This window comes from Triticum dicoccoides, chromosome 7B (genome assembly GCF_002162155.2).
Source record: "Triticum dicoccoides isolate Atlit2015 ecotype Zavitan chromosome 7B, WEW_v2.0, whole genome shotgun sequence".
NCBI lineage: Eukaryota > Viridiplantae > Streptophyta > Magnoliopsida > Poales > Poaceae > Triticum > Triticum dicoccoides.
This window is the reverse complement of record NC_041393.1, coordinates 41,428,627-41,451,381: the sequence shown is the minus strand read 5'-3', so window position 1 is coordinate 41,451,381 and position 22,755 is coordinate 41,428,627.

Here is a 22,755-nt window from a genome sequence, read left to right as displayed (position 1 = left end):
CCGGGGAAGCGCGGGTTGGCGGGAGAGGGGACGAGGGAGGAGGGATGAGCTGCGTCGGCGGCGGGGGTGAGGATGGGGGTGGGGGTGGGGGTGGGATGGGCAGAGACGTGTGGAGGGGAGGAGGGCAGCGGGGCTGGGCGGGCTGGCGCTCCCCTTTTTGTGCCGTGCGGCGAAGCGAGGCTCTAGACGGCAGGCGAGGGCTCGCACGCTCGATCCGGAATTTGACAGCGACGGGGGACGGATGTTGGGGATCCGCCGCGCTATACATACAGAGGGAGGGAGCCTCTAGAAGCCATACAACGAGTCGGAGTAGGAGTATGATGATTGACGACACCCATGGTTGATGGTACGTGTACTTTTTTATTCTTCCCGTCATGTGTTTTTCTGCGAGGGGCGCACTAAACTAAACAAGCAAACACTGTTTTTCTAGGGCAGGAGGGGGTCGGAGCACGCAAGCGCTGCCCCTTTGTGGACTGTAATTTGTTAGATTATTAACTGTTGGTGTGTCTGGTTTTGGCCAAATGTTTACTTTCTCAATGTGTAACACGTTAGGGCCTCTTTGGATTGAAGGATTTTCATAGAAATATTAGAGGATTCCAATCCATTGGATTTTTTCCTAAAGAAGCCCTTTGGATCAAAGGAACCACACCTCCAAAATTCCTATGGATGCATTCCTACACCTCAATCCTATAGGAATTTCAACATCCACTATAACCTCTTTTTTACACTGATTCGCGTAGGATCGAGGCACTTTTCCTGTGTTTTTCCTGTGTTCCATCCAAATGACCATTCTTGTAGTTTTCCTCTATTTTGTAATCCTCTGTTTTGCACCTACAATCCCGTCAAATTCCTGTGTTTTTTGAATTCCTTTGTTTTCTAATCCTGTGATCCAAAGAAGCCCTTAGCGTTTATCTGACTGATCACACTGCACGCGTCAACCGACTCTGCGGCCATCTTCACCCTTTGCAACTTGGCCCATGTTGCAGAGCAAGCGAGCGCAACATGGTGCTTGTTGCAAAGGTTGCGGCTGACGACGGTAGATCGAACCAAACTATTTGTGATTGGTATGGAACGGTTCGCCCATTTAAACGAAGGATATGTTGCGAAGCGAGCGAGCACAACAACATGGTGCTCGTTGCAAAGGCTGCGGCTGACTCAACGGTAGATCAGATGGAGCAGGTTGCGGTTGGTGCGTAATGGTTCACGGGAGCTGTTGGAGAGCTATTTTTACCTTAATAACTTCTCGTAAACGATAGTTTCGTTTACGAATGCATGAGCTATTGAAGTTGCTCTAAGATATGTCCACTGTCCCATGCTTTAATTCCTATTTTGCTGAGGAATAACATTCATGAAAATATTTTTGGCTTGTGAATCGAAAATTGTTGTCTTTGAACTTGTCCATGGAAGATCCTGATTTTCTTCCCATGGAAACAGATTTTTTGTTCAATGAAGACTCACATTGTCATACAATTTCACTTCAAACCTAACCATGTGAAGGAAAAAGGTTTACCTCAGCTAACATATCAGCTCCATCTCTAGAGCAAGAAATGTATTATTGGTCATTGAGGGGTTCACGCAGAGCCGGAACAATGATTGTCCGGATATCTACTATTAAAGGGTAGTCTATGCTCGTGATGATATGTCGTGCTTTGGTTTGATTTCGTATATATGTCTGTTGGTTTATGTAATTATGGACAATATCATTCTTTAGATGAGAGGATCACATTAGTTACGGAGAGTATCACTCTTTTGATAGGAGAATCATGTTAATTATTTAAAGTATTATTGAGTGCTAGACGGGAGGATCTTGTTAATTATGAAATGTGTCATTCTTTGAATGGAAGAATCACGTTAATTATGAAAAGTATCATTGAGGGTTTGATGAGAGGATCACTAGAATATCATGCCCCCCTTGCAACGCACGGGCAATTAGCTAAATGTCTTATGAGAAGATGGCCAGATGGTTTCTGACACAATGACAACACCACTTTTGCATTGTTCACAATGGCTTTTTTACTTTTGCGTAACCGGAGAAAACATCTTCCAGAATGGTTTGGAGTATCGAGAAATAAGAATGCGGAGGATCCTCCCGCCTCCTCAGCGATTTCGGCTTCCTGGCCGTCGGATCGGGGCGCTTGATGCGATCTGAGCCGTCAGATCGAGCCCTGGAATGACCTCGTCCGTCGGATAAAAAATAGTTACTGCTGCAATGAACAGTTTCACCCCGTTCGTGCCACCGCGCGTAAATAGCCTGCCCCACCAGGGGCATTTTCGTCATTTCACTTCCACGGGGTATAAAAGGGCCGGCCCGCGTGGAGATGACCTAGCCGGCTCCCCTCCCCCTCCCGCGCGCCTCCTCTCCCTCTCTCTCGCTCCCCTCCCCTCGCCTCCCCTCCCGCACGCCCCCTCTCCTCCCGCCCACATCGCCGCCGCCGCCACCCGCCTCCCCGCGCCATCGGCGGCCAGATCCACCACAGCAAAGCCCCCCCTCCCCAAAAGCGGAGGGAGGACGAGGAGCACGACGACGGCGGCAGCGGGAAGGAGCAGCAGCAGGGCAAGGCGGCGAGTGGGCACCCGCCCTCCCCGTCCGTGAGCTGGTCCCCGGGCACGGCGGCGGCTCCCGAGCCCTCCTACTCTGACCCCGCGGAGTGCTCGAGTCTGGAGGGGCAGCAGACGGTGGTGGGCGGTTGCGCCGCCGCCATCTCCTTCGTCCTGCCCGCCCGACCCCCGACGGTCACTTCCTCGGCGTCGTCGCCGTCGTCCACAACCACCGCCACCGCGCCCCCACCCTCTCCCCATCGCTGCAGGGCCCTACCTTCTCCCAATCCCCTCACCCTTCTCTCCCGTGGCCAGTGGATTCGCCCCTCGCGGGATCGATTCTTGTGTTTGTATTTGTTGGATTGCTTGCTTATGTCTAATGAAGAGAGTATATGTCCTGTCGTATACCTAGAACTCTTATGTTTGGTTAATTATTTTGATTTAGTTCCTTAGGTTAATATAATTTTATTGTGTTTGTTTTTACAGATGTTTCATTTTACCTAGGGATAAAAAGTGCAATATAAAGGTTCATTAAACAAACTGAACTTATATATGATCATTTAGGTGCTGAATTTGTCTATCTGAACTTTATTGGTACTGAAATTATCTCATATAAAGTAAGTGATTCATTTCCCCTCGAGTGGATAAACATATAGTGGAAGAAGGGCTTCTATGTCATACCCATGCCTTCATATTTAGTTCCATGCTAAAGGATCACTAAATCTTGGCTCCTCCATACCCTCGCCCTTCTCTCCCGTGGCCAGTGGATTCGCCCCTCGCGGGATCGATTCTTGTGTTTGTATTTGTTGGATTGCTTGCTTATGTCTAATGAAGAGAGTATATGTCCTGCCGTATACCTAGAACTCTTATGTTTGGTTAATTATTTTGATTTAGTTCCTTAGGTTAATATAATTTTATTGTGTTTGTTTTTACAGATGTTTCATTTTACCTAGGGATAAAAAGTGCAATATAAAGGTTCATTAAACAAGCTGAACTTATATATGATCATTTAGGTGTTGAATTTGTCTATCTGAACTTTATTGGTACTGAAATTATCTCATATAAAGTAAGTGATTCATTTCCCCTCGAGTGGATAAACATATAGTGGAAGAAGGGCTTCTATGTCATACCCATGCCTTCATATTTAGTTCCATGCTAAAGGATCACTAAATCTTGGCTCCTCCATACCCTCACCCTTCTCTCCCGTGGCCAGTGGATTCGCCCCTCGCGGGATCGATTCTTGTGTTTGTATTTGTTGGATTGCTTGCTTATGTCTAATGAAGAGAGTATATGTCCTGCCGTATACCTAGAACTCTTATGTTCGGTTAATTATTTTGATTTAGTTCCTTAGGTTAATATAATTTTATTGTGTTTGTTTTTACAGATGTTTCATTTTACCTAGGGATAAAAAGTGCAATATAAAGGTTCATTAAACAAACTGAACTTATATATGATCATTTAGGTACTGAATTTGTCTATCTGAACTTTATTGGTACTGAAATTATCTCATATAAAGTAAGTGATTCATTTCCCCACGAGTGGATAAACATATAGTGGAAGAAGGGCTTTTATGTCATACCCATGCCTTCATATTTAGTTCCGTGCTAAAGGATCACTAAATCTTGGCTCCTCCATTGTTTTTCTTATCAAACTGGAGGGCTTCATAAATATTGTATATATGTCTTACCAAGACATTTTCTAAGTAACATAGTGAGTTCAAATTGTTTTTTCTGTAACCTTTGATAGAAGGATCCACACATGTTTTGTTTTCTGCGTGTATATTTGTGCTACCAAGATTGCATTATATTTTTCCGAGTCCAGAGAGATGGACCTTGCTCATGATGGCAGTGAGTGTTATGTTTACTTGATAATCCTTAATTTTCCAATTCACAACTTTGTGTACTGCTGTTATACACACACTTCCAAAACAAATATCAGATTTTGTTCTTTCTTCTTTTAAAATTAAATATGCTTGAATTTCCTTTTGTCGATTTCTAAACTCACCTTCCTGATAGTTTCCATACATGCATATACCCTTTTTGGTCATTATAGAAATATATTGTTTTAACGATGCCTGTTAGCTACATATGTCAGAATGTAATTAATTAATTTTACTTCTCGCGAAGTATATTTCTTTTGTTTCAATAAGAATTATGCACAACTCGATATTTAAAGGTGCATTTGTCTAATTTTCTTTATTTCAAAACTGCATATGCAGGAGAGGCTCACACTAAGGGAGGGCTAAATTGTGAGATATCCTTGTTTGGTCCTTTCCATATACCTACAAGGCATGAATCAAGATGGCATGGTTTATCATTGAACTGAATGCTTCCATGAAACTTTGGTTTCAGGTGATAACATGAATATATACTTTTTATGGTTTAGCTAGATGGCCCTTCTAGATTTTGTCTGATTGTGTACAAGTAGTCGGGTTATAATTACCAAAACTTACTATTTTCGACCATGGCAGTTACTACCTTAAACAATGCTGATTTTCTTTTAGTACTACAGTTGTTGCCCACTGTCGCCACGTCCGTCCAGCTAGCGCGTCACATCTGCCACTTCTCCTCCACGGTGTTGTGTTTAATAAAGCGTAGTTGTCAGGTTTTAAGTGGGGTGTAGTCAGATATACAACACCTGGTTGTCAGGTTTTAATGATGTATAAGCAGGTGTAGTTGTAGTGCAGCTGCTTGGTTTGCTGCTGATTTGCTACCATTATGATTCCCGGTCGTTGAAGAAGCCGGTGGTTCCACTCAAACAAGTGGATGCTCCTTTGCCATCTCCTGTGCACAAAATTTGTGAACGCATTGTGATTCAGAAATACATGGTAGCGTGCAACAGAATATTCTGTGGTTATTTTACTGATGTAGCTTACCAATCATGTTATTTGTTGTTACCAATATGTACCTGATTTTGGCCATTGTCGTTTAATATAGTTTTTGGTCTCATTAACAACACACGTTGGTGTCAAGACGAGCGACATGGCCTGTTATGATCAACAACTTCTGAGTCATAGGATTTGATGCATTATTCTGTGTGAAAAGGGGCAATGAATGCGTGAATTAAGTTTTTTTGGTTTGAAGCAACTAGCAATTTATATGTATAACTATACTAATAGACGAGAGCATGTGTGCATATGTGGTTTTCAAGGAGAATTATGTGACTGTGGCGTTCGTGCTCGTCGGCGGGATGGTGCAAGGCGCAACTCCGACGCGGTCGCGTGGTGGATGTGCAGTGTAGGAAGCGGTTCCTTGCCGGTTGGACGGCGTTCACGCGCAACCCCGGCGTGCACTGAGTACTGCCTCGGCTACAACCTCCCTCGGTGAGCTCCATCTTCCTCCTGCTCCTCTGCTTTGGCTACTGTATGGGACATGGCCATCGAGAATCGAGAAATAAGGATGCCGGTGAGCCTCCAGCCTCCTCAGCGATTTGGGCTTCCTGGTCGTTGGATCGAAGCGCTTGATGCAATCTGAGCCGTCAGATCGAGCCCTGGAACGACCTCGTCCGTCGAATAAAAAATAGTTACTGCTGGAATGAACAGTTTCACCTCGACCGTGCCACCGCGCGTAAATAACCTACCCCACCGGGGGCATTCTCGCCATTTTGCTTTGTCTATGGCTGGCGTTCGTGCTAGGGCGATGATGATTAACTGTGGCTGGAATAAGTGTGCCTTTGAGCAATCAAGGCACCTGTTGGTATCAAGTTGGATCCTCCCTGTTGTCTCTAGAATCCTTTTTGATCCTGTGATACCTATTGATCTGTCCTTGGATGGTCATTCTTGTTGAGTGATAACCAGGGCAGCTTCATTGTGTAAACAGATTGATCTGGTGATAAGAGATGATGGGGGTAGGTTATATGATCGAGAAAAGGCGAATCTGAGCCCACTATGCAATAAAACTGCAGCTACCTCCCCTAATGTGTGTAGTATTGAAGGCAAAAGAGAACTTTTAATGTCTTGCTACTTTAAAATTCCAAAAAGGTGCATTCTTCCTTTGCTGGTTACTTAACCATGATTTTTGTTTTTCTTTGGTTCTGGTTGAGATACTAAAGGTTGTTTATTTATGAAAAGAACAAACACTTGTAGTTTTGTATGCCTCAGTTGTTGCTTAGGATCCAGTGTTGTAGTGCTTTGCCTAATTACAAATAACTCTAATCAGCAATAGTGGTATCAATAATAGTGGTTCTTTCCTTATGATTTGAACTGAGAGAGAGAGCCATTGATTCTTGATCTTAAGGTGCCCCCATTTTTTTATGCCTCATGCTCATGCTGCTCTATGTTCCCTTTTAAAAATTCTTGCTTGCATTTTGGGTTGGTGTCGGTGTCAAAACCGGCGGATCTCGGGTAGGGGGTCCTGAACTGTGCGTCTAGGCGGATGGTAACAGGAGACAAGGGACACGATGTTTTACCCAGGTTCGGGCCCTCTTGATGGAGGTAAAACCCTACGTCCTGCTTGATTAATATTGATGATGTGTGTTACAAGAGTGGATCTACCACGAGATCAAGGAGGCTAAACCCTAGAAGCTAGCCTATGGTATGATTGTTGTTCGTCCTATGGACTAAAGCCATCCGGTTTATATAGACACTGGAGAGGGCTAGGGTTACACAAAGTCGATTACAATGGTAGGAGATCTACATATCCGTATCGCCAAGCTTGCCTTCCACGCCAAGGAAAGTCCCATTCGGACACGGGACGAAGTCTTCAATCTTCTATCTTCATAGTCTTGGAGTCCGGCCGATGATGATTGTTCGGCTATCCGGACACCCCCTAGTCCGGGACTCCCTCAGTAGCCCCCGAACCGGGCTTCAGCGATGACGAGTCCGGCGCGTATATTGTCTTCGGAGTTGCAAGGCGGGTTCTCCTTCAAACTTCATGTTCCTGTCGAATAGTGTCCGGCTTCCTTATAAATGTTACGCTCCTTGGCTTCTACGCCCAATAATAGCCTTGTTCCACATGTCGTATGAATGCGAAAAGCTAGGGTATTTTTACATTTTACCCCCTAGCCGTGCGAACGAGCCGCCTATAAGAGAGGCGAGGATCTAGATCCAGCTCACACCATCCTCCATCCGCAAGTTCTCATCGAAGCGCCTCTGACACAAATCCATTCCATCATGGATAGTCGACGGACTCCAGCTTCACCACCTCACACCTGCCTCCATTTTGCACATCGCGGGCTTTGTAGCTCTTTGCGAGCTGTTCCTGGGCATCGAGCCCCATTTTGCGCTGTGGAAGAGATTGTTTTGCCTCGTACCCTATTCCTATGAGGGGTCGATATATCAAGTGGGCGGAGCCGAAATATGGCGCATCGCTGGGACCGGATATCTATCCGGCACGCCGAAGAAGGCGTCCGAAGACTGGCCTTCGGAATGGTTCTACATGGAGGACGCCCCTCTGCCGGATCCAGTTCGGATCGGCCTCCCGGAGTTCAGCAATGCTCCCTTGAAGAAACGCCTGAGTTGGCACCCGCGGAGCCCTCAACGAGAGGAGGATGGGAGCGTCCATTATCTGATGGGCCGGATTAGGTTACTGGCCCACTCCGGATTGACCATGATTGGAATCATGGCCACGTGCATTATGCGAGGGGTGCAGCCACTCCAATATAGGGGCCACCCTATGTGGGATTTCAACGGGGAAGACGACGCCACCCGTCATGGCCGCAGAGGGCCGAGCTCGGCAGCCGATCTGGCAAAGATCCTGTCCGGCTTGTACAAGGGGGAGGAGGAGGACTTTCTCCGCACGAATCCATTGAACGGATTCTCCATGAATAATCCTCGGAGCTGGGTAAGCGGACGTTTATCTACCCGATCCATACTTCCAAAGTCAAGTATTTTACTTTGTGATTTCGACGCAGGAGCTGCACCGGGACGTGGAGGGCATACGAAGCCTAACTCCACAGCCCGAGGATCCAGAACGATCCCTTGATCCGACCTCCGAAGAGGATCCGGACATAAAGGTGGAGCTGATTGATGGGGTGTTCCACCAACTTAGCATGGACAATGCCCTAGTCGCCATTACGGCTGACTACCCCAGTTTGTTTCCGGCCTCCCAGGTGACTACGACCGAGGTCTTGACACCATCATTTGATCCGTGCTCAATTCTGACCATCCTATACTGATGGTGCATCACAGGAGGTGCCTTTAAGGCGGGAAGCCGAACCTGCGGCGGCTGACCAACAAGGGTCAGTTCGGGCCAGCAGGTGGAAGAGGAGTGCGACGCGAATCGAAACGTCGCCGCAACGGTACGGCACACCGTTGTTTTTAAGGGAGGGATCCCTATATTAATGCTCATAACTTTTTCCAGGAGAAAGAGCGCTCGCCGGACAGTGTCCGGAGAGGTTGCCAATCAAGCCTCCGCCAGCCATGCTCCATCGCGTGGTCCGGAAGTGGAGGCGAACACAAGGCAAGAGCCGGATGCTCCTCCGACGGAGGATGCCGACAGGCTGTCCGCCACCCGGTCTGAGGTGGAGAGCGCCATGAAGCACAGGCGTCGCCGGATAGTTCTTCGTGACGCGTGTTTCTCCCCGGAGGCGTTGAATGCCTTTGATGCGGGAAACACGCACCTCCGTGCTGCTCAAGATGGTTTAACCAGAGCCACGGAGCAGTATGTGAAGGACATACGGGTAAGTAATTTTAATAGTTATATATGCTAGTAGCCCCCGAGACTTAAAATAGTTAAAATAACTGATTTAAGGATCATTTATTATGCAGGATCTTACGGAGAAGAATACCCACCTGTCCCAGGAGCTCCAAGAGTGCAAGGCCCAACTTGAGGCCGCACTAGCCACCACATGGGGAGCCACAGAGACCCCCGCTGGTAATACGTACTTCGAAGTAGTTAACAAAGTGTGGCGTGTACGTAAATCTGACAATAATATTGCAGAGGGTGCCGGACTAGATCCGGACAAGCAACAGCTACTGCGTCAGCTAAAGGCCGGCGAGAGGGTGCTTATGAAGGTGCAGCAGGAGAGAAACAAGCTCGAAGATTCCCACATCCAGCTAGGAGAAGAGCTGAAAGGTGTTCGGGCCCAGCTGTCTGGCTCCGTGAAGGAGAATCAGCGGCTTCATCGCGGCATTTATAGTAAGTGCTTGAGCAAATTCCTTTGAAAAGAAGAATTCGGCGAGGAAGTCAATTGACAGAAATGTGTCTTTAGGTGTGCTCACAGGTCGCCCTGCGGAGGAAATGCCTGGTGCAATGGGTGACCAACTTCCCGGGCTGGTTCAACTGCTCGAACGTGTTCGGCAGGTGATGAGTGGCGTTGTTCAGGCTTTATGGCCTTCCGTCTCCCAACCCGAGGGCCTTGGAGAGCTTGCTGAGAAGCTTCAGGGAGCACGGCGACGCCTCCGTCTATGGAAAATATCGGCCTGCCGTCAAGGCGCCAGGGAGGCCTGGGCCATGGTGAAGACGCGGTACCCGAAGGCTGACCCAAACCACATGGCCGAGGTCGGACCTGCGGGGCCTGATGGGAAGGAGATCCCCGTGAGCTTGATGTACGGCCAAGTAGAACTGGCCGCAAAATATTTCCAACAGGACTGTAAATTAGACAGCCTGTTAGATGGGATTGAAGAGGAGTACAATCAGTCAGTTTGACGATGTAATTTGAAATGACATGTAAAATGCCTTCTAGCCGGATTGTAGATCATTTGTCTTTGCGGACCTTTTCGCTTCAACCTCCGGACCCAACAGTCCGAAGTGTGTCCGAATACCCTTACGGTTATAGAAGAACCGGGGCATGCATGGAGACAAGGCGTCGGGGTCATAATTGCTTTATCAGACAAGTGCCAAACTAGCTATGTTATATTACATGGTTAGTAAGAAACATCTTCCAGGGAGAATAGTTCCGTTAAGGGTTCCTTTCCCTAGGAGGCATGCCCTAAAGTGCATGTCCGGACTGCGAAAATATCAGAAAAAGCATCTGGGGGAAAATAAATAAGTAAGTAATAAATCATCTTTCAAGTCACCGACCGAATATTCTCTTAAGAACGCTAGCTTTCGGCTTCACCCAGTCTGAGGTACACATCCGGCTGACCCGACAGTAACAATCGCAGAGGTGCTCCCTTTACCTCCTAGCCGAACAATCGGGAACGTAGGGGTAAGCACAGGAGCCAGGCAACCCAGCTTGGCCAAAACTTAAGTCATATCGATGCATATAATGGTGAATAAAAGGTACATGCGGAAGTATGACACATGTGTTGGGCATGAAGCCCGTATAAATAAGCTTCTGTTAAAGAAGCCCCCAGGTATAACGAGTGCTAGGAGCACATCGAGTGTGTGCGAAAAATGCGCAAATCAGCCTATCAAAGATATTGAAAAAAAAGTGGGAAGAAGGAGGGGGACAAGAGATAGTGAAAATGTAAAAAGGTGGACGGAGGAGTGAGACGAACTCTGAGTCCGGCGTTAGGCGTAGAATCTTCGGAGACGGGCTACATTCCATGGGTTCGGCTTGAGTCGGTTGTCAGATGCGTTGCGTAGACGGTATGCTCCGCCGGTTAGGACTTGGTCGATGATGAAGGGACCTTCCCACTTGGGCTTAAGTTTGTCCTTTTTCTTGTCCGACGGGCGTAGAACAAGTTCGCCAACATTGTAAGCTTTGGCCCGTACTTCTCTGCTTTGATATCTTCGAGCCTGCTGTTGATAAAATGCCGAACGAGCTTTTGCCACGTCCCGCTCCTCCTCTAAGGCGTCCAAACTGTCCTGCCAATCCAGCTCGGCTTCTCTTTCTTCGTACATGCGCACGTGAGGTGAGTCATGAATTATATCGCAGGGTAGAACTGCCTCTACGCCGTACACCATAAAAAATGGTGTGAATCCGGTAGTTCGGTTTGGTGTGGTCCGCAGCCCCCAGAGTACGGAGTCGAGCTCCTCTACCGAGTGCGTGTTAGATTCCTTGAGGGACCGCACTAGTCTGGTTTTGATGCCGCTCATGATTAGACCATTTGCTCGCTCGACTTGACCGTTAGTTTGGGGGTGATAGACTGAAGCATAGTCGAGCTTGATGCCCATATTTTTGCACCAGAGTTTAACCTCGTCGACCGTGAAATTCATGCCGTTATCAGTGATGATGCTGTGGGGGACGCCAAAACGGTGTACTACCCCGGATATGAAATCCATCACAGGTCCGGATTCTGCCGTTTTAACCGGCTTGGCTTCAATCCATTTGGTGAATTTGTCCACCATGACCAATAAGTATTTGTGCTTGTGGGTTCCCCCTTTAAGGGGTCCAACCATGTCAAGCCCCCAGACCGCGAACGTCCAGGTGATGGGTATAGTTTTGAGGGCGGTGGGTGGCATGTGGCTCTGATTAGCAAAGAGCTGGCAACCGACGCATCGTTGGACTAAGTCCTGAGCATCTGCCCGGGCTGTCGGCCAATAAAATCATGTACGGAAGGCCTTGCCTACAAGGGCCCGGGCTGCAGCGTGGTGCCCGCCGAGTCCGGCGTGGATTTCAGCCAGGAGATTACGCCCTTCCTCTTCGGAGATACACCTTTGAAGGACTCCGGTTGTGCTTTTCTTATAAAGTTCTCCCTCATGGACCTTGTAGGCTTTAGATCGCCAAACTATGCAGCGGGCCTCATTTTGGTCTTCGGGAAGTTCCTGCCTAATTAAGTAGGCTAGGAATGGTTCCGTCCACGGGGCAATTACTGCCATTATTTCGTGGACTGAAGGTGTTATTTCATTTGCTGAGCCGCCGATTGTGTCAGAATTGTCTGAGTTAGGTGCTGCAACTGGCTCCGGATTGTTATTTCCGGACTCCTCTTCCCATAATACGGATGGCTTAAAGAGCCGTTCCAGGAAGATGTTTGGAGGGACGGCGTCGCGTTTTACGCCGATGCGTGCTAACACGTCTGCTGCCTGGTTATTATCCCGGGCTACATGGTGGAATTCGAGTCCTTCGAACCGATCTGACATTTTTAGGACGGCGTTGCGGTAAGCTGCCATTTTCGGATCTTTGGCGTCAAAGTCTCCATTTACTTGCGATATTGCGAGGTTTGAATCCCCGCGCACCTCTAGGCGTTGAATGCCCATGGAGATTGCCATCCGGAGGCCGTGTAGGAGGGCCTCGTATTCGGCTGCATTGTTGGAGTCCATGCACATTATTTGAAGTACATATTGGACTGTGTCTCCAGTTGGGGACGTCAAGACGACGCCAGCCCCCAAGCCGGCCAACATTTTGGATCCGTCGAAATGCATGATCCAATTGGAGTACGCGCTGTACTCTTTAGGGAGTTCGGCTTCGGTCCATTCGGCGATGAAGTCAGCCAGAACTTGCGATTTTATAGCTCGCCGTGGTTTGTAGGTTATGTCAAATGGTAAGAGCTCAATGGCCCATTTTGCAATCCTGCCCGTTGCATCGCGATTGTTTATAATATCGTTGAGAGGTACTTCGGAGGCCACCATTATGGAACACTCTTGAAAGTAGTGTCGCAGCTTCCGGGATGCCATGAACACCGCATACGCTATCTTTTGATAATGTGGGTACCGGGACTTGCATGGAGTTAAGACAGTGGATACGTAGTACACTGGTTTTTGAAGAGGGAATCTGTGCCCTTCTATTTCTCGTTTGACGACGAGTACCACATTGACAACTTGATGTGTTGCTGCGATATATAATAACATAGGTTCGCCCAGGTTGGGCGCGGCCAGGACCGGATTTGTTGCCAGTATGGCCTTGATTTCTTCGAGTCCGGCCGTGGCGGCATCCGTCCATTAGAAGTGTTGGGTGCGCCGGAGGAGGCGATAGAGGAGAAGAAGAGATGCGAGATGGCGCCCACCGTGGGGCACAGCGCAGTTAGTTCCTCTACCGCTAGGGCTTTGGATAATGCCTCTAGGGCCAGTGCGGCTGTCTTATTTTCAGCGCGTAGTGCTGTATCTGGATCACTGGCGAGAGTGATTATTCCATTGGGTCCGGGCATTTTGAGCTTCATGTACCCGTAATGGGGTATAGCTTGGAAGATTGTGAATGCCTCTCGCCCTAACAAGGCGTGATATCCGCTGCCGAATGGGGCCACTTGGAACGTGACCTCTTCGGTCCTGTAATTGTCTGGCGAGCCGAACACTACATCTAGTGTTATTTTTCCTGTGCAGCGTACTTCTCGACTAGGGATTATTCCCCTGAAGGTTGTCCTGCTCCGCTCGATGCGGCTCCAGTCAATTTCCATTTATTGAAGAGTTTCTTCGTAGATGAGGTTTAATCCGCTGCCGCCATCCATGAGTACCTTGGTAAGACGAAAGCCGTCCACTATCGGACTGAGGACCAATGCGGCTGGTGCTCTAGCTGTTCGGAATTTAGGTTCGTCGCTGTCATTGAAGGTGATAGCCGTGTCACTCCATGGATTTGTTGTTGCTACTTGGTAGACTTCGGCGAGGCTGCGGATTGTTCGTTTCCGCATGTTATTTGATGCGAAAGTCTCGAAGACTGTTAATACCGTACTGGTGCTGCTGGGCTAGTTGCCCGGGGCTAAAAAGCCTTCGCCACTTTTGGCCACCTGCCGTAATATCCAACATGCTCGAAGGCTATGTGTTGGAGTGGCGCCCTCCGTACTATGGATTTTGCAGGGTTCGTTGAGCCATCCCTCCAGTACGGTTCCGTACCCTTTAGGGTTTTTTTTGCTTTTTGCTTTTTAACCCAGGTGCTTGAGTATGACGCACCCTTTTATTTCGGGCTGGGGTTGTATTCAGGGCCGGATTGTCCCAAAACCTAGTTTCGGTTTTCCAGGCACTCTCCATCGCGCAGTATTTTTGTACAATGGTTGCTAGGTCGGCGAAGCATGTAACTTCACGACGACTGATGGCGTTTATGATTCCCTTGTCCGTGCAATTGTTGCAGAAGATTGAAATTGCGCTTTCTTCACGGCAGTCCTTTATCCTGTTCATAACCAGGAGGAATCTGGCCCAGTAATCATGTACTGTTTCATCAGGCTCTTGCCGTATTTGAGATAGATCGCTTATGTTTGGGTGGGTGGGTGGATTCAAGTTCGGAACCCCGCCCACTCTGAGGCTCAAAGGCCAAGAAGCTTCCGGATTCGGAAGCTTGGTTTGCTGGATGCTTTCCAACAAATCTGGTCCGATGCCTGACTTTAGGTTCAGTATTTGATTAGCGTCCGTCCCTCCGCGGGAATCCGGCATGGAGGGATCGGGAATCCGGACATAGTTGGTTTTTAACATAGAAGATGAGTCGCCGCATTGTTCCTCTACCGCAACAATGTGGTGGGTAACCTGGGGAGAGTTAATTTCTCTCAGATCGGTTTTAAGCCCAATCTGATCATAGTCGGTAGCGACTCCCAGGGCGGCGATGCGATCCAAGAGCTCATTTACGGAGGAGAGCTCAATCGGATCTAGCTGCTCGGCGAATTCCGAGCTGACGTGAAGATCGCTTTTAATGACCTGAGAGGTCATTGTCGGAGCGGTGGCCGAACAGGCAGTCATAAGAAAACCGCCTAGCCGGATAGTCTGGCCAGCGGCCAAAGCTCCCTTGACGACGGTGCCGTCTTTAAAGACGGGAAAAGGCATCCTTCCTGATGGTGACGGCACAGAGGAACTCTCAATGAAAGCACCAATGTCGGTGTCAAAACCGGCGGATCTCGGGTAGGGGGTCCTGAACTGTGCATCTAGGCGGATGGTAACAGGAGACAAGGGACACGATGTTTTACCCAGGTTCGGGCCCTCTTGATGGAGGTAAAACCCTACGTCCTACTTGATTAATATTGATGATGTGTGTTACAAGAGTGGATCTACCACGAGATCAAGGAGGCTAAACCCTAGAAGCTAGCCTATGGTATGATTGTTGTTCGTCCTATGAACTAAAGCCATCCAGTTTATATAGACACCGGAGAGGGCTAGGGTTACACAAAGTCGGTTACAATGGTAGGAGATCTACATATCCGTATCGCCAAGCTTGCCTTCCACGCCAAGGAAAGTCCCATCCGGACACGGGACGAAGTCTTCAATCTTCTATCTTCATAGTCTTGGAGTCCGGCCGATGATGATAGTTCGGCTATCCGGACACCCCCTAGTCCGGGACTCCCTCAGTTGGTTTCTGCTCTATGTTCCCTTTTAGCGTTTCTTTTCGTTGTTGCCGCACTCCCTTTTGGGCGTTCATTTCATGCCCGGGATCTTGCAAATTGTGCCTGTGCCAAGCTTGCTTTAGAGTATGGGCTGTAGAGACGTCGAGGACCTCAAGGTGAGACACATTCGATTAAAGACGCAGGACTCCTCTCCCCGTCAATCTCGCGCTGCTTCTCCTCACCATCCCTCTCTCTAACCGCTGCAGGTCACCGATGTTGTGGAGCTGGACGAGGTTTCCACGCAGTTCATTGACCGCCTGTTCTTCCTGGAGAAGGTGAGCAATCTTCATCAATCCATCAAGCTAGCTCTTCGTCATGCATGGAGATTGATTGCAGACAGTCCTTTCTCTGCTGGTTACAAATTCCAGGTCTAGAGATGATTTACTCTGCCAGGCGGCAGCACTCGAAGCACACAGGATCCTGAACCTCAACAACAACCCCTACTGATTCACATCGACATCGTCGTGGTCTGTCTTCAACGACACCCGGGGTGCTGTCAGATAATGGCTGTGGACCAGCAACTGCGCCAATGATCCTGCCATGGCGGCGCTATGGACGACACATCACCATAACCACATTGATGGTCCAAGCCCTAGGTGAAAATACTCTTATGTCTCATTTCTATTAAATGAATAGTTACTTGACTTGATGTTGGTTAGGATCTATGTGGAGCTAGGAAATGTTCTCTTTGACTAGCACCATGAATATGCAATGTCCATCATTTCTAAATTTTGTTAGTTCCAATCTGGAAGCACACCTTGCACAATAAGATAAATGATGCATGGGGTGCCATGGCTTGGTTAACTCATTAATATGCAATTTACTTTGTGTTTTAGAAACTGATTCACATAGAGAGCCTTTTTACTCGGTCAAATCAGAGTTATGGTAGTAGTTGTAGCTGAAAGGTTAGCTCAATTATTTCTAAAATGCATATAATACTTGCATTACATGGCTGAAAGGTTCTCACCCAATTTATGCCTCTAATAAAATTAAGAAAATGCTTTGTGTTTTAGAAACTGATTGAAAATGGCATGTTGTACTTCTGCAACAAGGCTCCCTAAATATTCCCTATGTTCTAAACTGGATTCATATAAGGGTAAAGATATCTGAAACGTCCCTCATTTCATTTTAACACCATTACTTTTTCACCTCCTCCTCATATAATCTCTAACAAAGGTTGGCTCTATATTTTCTATGGTTTAAGGTGTACACCCTGCTATTATGTCAGAGGTTTGGGAGTTCTTACTTGGTCGTTTGATCTCGAGAACACCTTTGATGAGCACGCGCAAATTGGGCAGACCATAAGGTACTCAACTCGTTCTATACTTTTTTTGACTGCAGGTTCCATCAAGTAAATATACGATGTCTTCGAACTCCATTCTAATCAATAATTGCCTTATTGTGAAGGACTTATTTATTTTGCGCTCATTAATCTTGAACTATAGATTAAATCTTTTTGCTACATGTTAAGTTATGTGTGAAAGGATGAATTAATATGAGGCATACATTCTCTGTTTTATGGAGAATACATGAACTGTTGCATGTATCAAAATGTGGATTTCTGGACTTTTTTTCCTAAAAAATACATTTTCTTATGTTCTTGCGTATTTACGTGTGACGAGTGTGGGAGGGCTTATGGCTTTTATGGCGACAAGTCACGAGTGTCGCTAATCTCCACTCCCGGTAATTTATTATAGACGGTCACTGTCCCGTCTCTCGTTGTTCTGTATGGTCCAAGTAAATGAGGCTTTTCCTGCATTGGTTATTTTTATTATATGATCAGTACAGGAAGTTGTAGTAGCTGCCCCATCCTTTTTAATCTAAATGATGGTAAGCACGAGTTGGATTCTATGACTACTGGAGGGTCATATTGTCACATCATGTGCTATGTTGGACCGTATCGATTTTACTGATGTAGTACATGATTTCACAGTTTTTTTCTAGCACATATACATCAATTATTCTTTGCAAAAATAAATAGATCTTAAAATCTACTGATAAATGGAAGTATGCACCTCTGCTTACTAATATAGAATACTATTTGCGTATCTGACCTACTTTGATTTAATTGCTGCATGTTCTTACCTTAGTGACCGCGGTGCAAAATCTTATACACTAATCGGAGAGGAAATATATTACATGACAACCTGTGAAAGACCTGGTGAACAACATTTTAGCATGCTTTGTTGTGACATTTCAGTCGCCTGCTGCTTTGCTTTGACTCTTTCTATTCATCCATTTAGGTACTTGTAGGACACGGACAATTGTCCTCAAGGCCAGGACAAAGCAGCAGGTTTACTTGAGATGTTATGGTGCATGTGTTGTGCTGAGGTTTTCCTACTTCCCTTTTAACTTCTCCTCTGAATTTGATCACATGTTTATGCAATTGGACCAGAGCGACGACATTACCTACAGCTTATCAAAACAACTCTTTGTGCCTGTGTTGACCATTTGTCCATGCGGTGGTCCTATGGGCTGCTCTTTCTGATTAGGGAGGGTGGGGTGGGGGTGAAATAGGAGTTCAAGACGAGCTCAATTGTGTTGTGTAGGTTGTAAACAGATGCATAAAGGTTATTTTTTTAATATAGAGCACAAATATATATTATTTGAGGTGATTTATTCATTTTTGAGTTCCATCATTAGCATGTCTATAAAAGGATCCAGTGTAGAAAACTAAGCGTGTTGAGGTTTAATTCATATAAGAGTGTGTCGGAATGGAAATATGAAAATGTGTATGTATGAACAAGCTCAGATCCATTTCTCGTGTTTATATTTTTTTAATCATGGGCTAAAGATCAAATGCTACCATGCAGCACCACAGTTGGGTAGTTTTTGACATCTTCAGATACAATATGCAGGCGAATATGACATTTCCCGTGCGAGATCAAATGACTTGAGCATTACTTTGGTTCAACTGTCCCTCTCATCAAGTATTATGTTTGCGAGATGAACAAGACTTTCATGACTCCTGGACAGAGGATGGTATGGATCTTAAAAACCCTACTTCTCACAAGTAGAGAATCGTAGTACCCAAATATGACCAATTAATGTTTCTTTTCCAGTGCTTCTCCCGTCGCTTCACGAAGCTATATATAAAGGTCCATCTCAATGAACCGGTCGAGGACATGATGGTGAAACTCAACACTTGAGGTGTCACAAGACAGGTCCGTATAATAATGGACACGAACAAGAGGGCCATGATAACAAACAATTTGTAACTTTGTCAAAGCAGCAGGGGTCATAGAGTTTCAGAGATGAGTCTTTGCCTTTGAGATTGAAAGGGGGGAACTAACGCTCACAGTCCATAAGCTTTAAAATGCTAAAATACAAAATCGCATGTGCACTGTCTGTACAGAAATCATTATATACAGTTTATCTCACAAGTTGTTTGCATCAGGTTCATGTGAAGTGCCACCTATGAGGTTGATCGATAAGGCAGTTGAATGAAGCCACTTATTATTATGCTTAATAGCTATGGTTTCGTAGTTGTTTCTCCTTTATTATGTTCTCCTTTTATTATTTCCCCTCCTATATTTACGCTTTTGATTTCGAACATAATGACGGGTGGTTATGTTTTGTGGTCTTATGAGCACTGAACTCGATGTTGCCTTATAATCTTACTTGATGTTGCCTTATAATCTTAAGCTGATATCGAACTCCATTATGTCTTGCATCTATCACAAATTTTTTTGTTATCCTATGCGAAAGCATACACTAAATTTGGATTCCTACTAACTTCATACTATCTGCTTGGCCAAAACGTTGAGACCGGCACCCTCGCGCCAAGGCGCGTTTCCGATCTAGTATCCATTACTGGCCCTCATTCTACAACTCCTAAAGCTAAATGAGGTTGCCCCCATTTCCTTGACCCTAAAAGATGTCTCCATGGCACCAAGTTAACAACCTTTGTTTGATGCTTTGGACCTATTTATTATGGTTCAATTTTTGCCTTACCTTTTTTATCCCATCTATCTCCCTGCTCATCTAGTGTTGGAGCACAGAGGTGGCGGTAGAGGCATTGTGGAGCACGATGTCATGGTCGGGAGACGACGACAGAAGGCGCCCCATCGACAACTCAAGTTGAGCATGCATTTCCCCTACAACGTGTTTGGTTCGGTGGAATTGGAGAGAGGGAATGGGAGTTTGAGGCATAGAGAGTTTTATTCCTTTGTTTGTTTAGGTGGAATGGGAATTCAAGAGGGAAGTGGAAGGGGAATTCACGTGTAAAAATCACACATACCTATTACCTGGGGGAGGGCTAGTAATTGAGATGGGGAAAGGGAATTAGAGTTAGACTCCCATTCCCCTTCCGTTAGTTTGCCAAACAGGCTGCTATTTCCCAGAGTTCGAGGGAAGGGTGAGGGCCCTCCTATGGTGAGGCCTTGAGTAGGGGCTCTAGTGGAATGTGTTTTTTTAACATTCAGGCCTAAAACACAAACATATTTGGAGGCGTAAGTAGGGGCCTTAATGGGATGCTCTTGTAGCCTTATTTGGACATTTTTTAAAAAAAATGTAATGTTGAATGTTACTTTTGCGCCTCCCTATCTTTGTTGCAAGGTGGACAATATCTTTCTGTGTGCATTGACAATAATAGGTTGTACTTTATGATAATACTATTGATAAAATGTTGCTCCTTTGTATCGTACCTGAGGAGGTAAAAATCTACACGAGTAAAAGAGACGAACATGTGTACTAGTTTAAGCACAACAATGATGAGTTTATACAAGTAAATGCCAGCAAGTTCTTTATTCGCTACTCCCTCCGTTCACTATTATAAGACGTTTTGGATATTTCAATATAGACTACACATGGATTGAAATTAATGAACAAACATTGTAAGTGCATCAAGTGAACCCTTAGTAATTTTGGAGTATTAAAGACAAATAAGTTAAGAGACTAATGTGTTGATGAGTATACACAAGAGTCATAGTCCCTGAAGATCTGATTTAACCGACGAAAGATGATCCCTAAAAATGTATTTCTTCAAGTGAAGAAATTGGTGCGGCCCTTTGAAGAAATTGACGTGAAGACTTTGTTTTCGTAGTTTTCTTCCTCTTATTTGAGTCATAGTAAAAACATACTATTAAAGGGGGTTTAGGTGATACACATATCGTATTTCCGAAGTGATGCTCAAACCTATACACACTCTTGCCGCTTCGAGTGAAGCCTTTGGAAATCCCCGACAGAGCTGACGAATTTGCTAGTGACAGAGACACGGTTCTTTTGGTGGCTGACTAATTTTGTCAAACTGAGGAGTTAAGAGTTCGCCAGTGCGATCTGCCTATCGTGAGGAGATTGAGTACCCCGACGAATTTGAGAGTTCAATTTTCTGACCGTTGTTGCCCCGCGTGCCAGCTGTCGAGTGGATTCTTATCCTAACAACGGTCATGTCTGAAGGGGCATTTATGACAATTCATGTCGGATTGCCCCTGGCTATATAGCCCCCCCAACCACTAGTTGGTTGGCTGCTCTAGAGAGAGAGAGAGAGATTGACACCTGTCATTTGAGAGCAACATTTCCTCTGATGACTTTGTGAGAAACCTAAGTGAGGGAAAACCCAACCAGAGCTAAAGTGATTGAGCATCACCGAAGAATGTGATCTATGTGATCCAACGTCTGTTACCTTTGAAGACTACCATTCTTTTAGACAGTTAGGCGTCAAGTTCTGAGCACCCAATAGTCATTGTGGTGTGTCGGTGAACAAGTCTGTGAAGATTTTGAAAGACTACCTTGAAGACTTACCACGAGTGATTGGGCGAGGTCTGTTGTGACCTTAGCACGAGAGGAATATGGTGAAGACTTAGTGTCTTCAGAGTTCAACTCAACCACCTCAAATAGACGTACAATCAATACACACTACTAGAGAAAAGCTTAGTAGTGGCGCTGGTTTTTTACATACCAGTAGCGCGGGCACCCGTGCTACTGCTAGGGCGCTACAACTATTATTTAACAGTAGCGCGTTTCTGAACAAGCGCTGCAGCTAAAATACTTATTAGTAGCGCTGCTTCCTCCACCAGCGCTACTACTATCATCACGTAGTAGTAGCGCCCTATTTTCTCCCCACGCTACTACTAGGCAAATAGAAATAAAAAATAAAAAAAGTAGTCAGGTGCAATATTCATGGAAATCAAGACAAGTCCAGTGCAAATAAACTAAGTTCACAGAACCATCTCACAAACATTAATGACAATACCACATTTAATATAACCACACAATCTCACAAACTCATATAGTAGTCAACAATGCATGGATAGATCATAGTTGATAAGTCTACTAGGTAGTCATACTAGCATATATATGGTTCAACGGCCACACACATGCATATGAAGTTCCAGATGATGTCGATGACGACCATCATCCTCAAGCCTGGGCCGTGGGTGTTCCTGATAGTAATTAGGATTGCTTGTCCAACATGAAGATTCTTGCCGACGAGGAAGCTCTTCCACCCACCCGAGTTGAAGTGTGTGCGACTGTCCGTGTCCACGCCGTACGCACAAGTGGTGACGGAGCCCCTTGCGGTAAGGCGTATTCCAGCAGAGCCTTCTTCATCTGGCTTGATACCACAACTCTCAGATAGGCTCTTTGGCAATTTCTGAATAAGAAAAACATATCAATTAATAAGTAGCCTCACACATTTTACACGAAGAATATATATCATCGGACTCTACACTAAGCATATATATCATCGGACTCTACACTAAGTATATATATCATCGGACTCTACACTAAGTATAACAATAAAGCATATAAGATTCACTAAGCATATATATCATCGGACTCTACACTAAGTATAACAATAAAGCATATAAGATTCACTAAGCATATAAGATTCACTAAGCATATACATGATCTGACTCTACACTAAGTATAACAATAAAGCATATAAGATTCACTAAGCATATATATCATTGGACTCTACACTAAGTATAACAATAAAGCATATCATCAAACTACTCTAAAAACTACAGTAAATGTCGTGGAATTGTCACGTCAGATGTCCTCGTGAAAGGACTTAGTTGTGGAGCCATCGCAACTAGGAAGCTTGAAGGGGTTAAATCGGGACAAAGGACACGAGAGGGTTTATACTAGTTCGGCCCCTTACGATGAAGGTAAGGCCTACGTCTAGTTGGGTTGGTATTGATGTTTCGATGACCAGG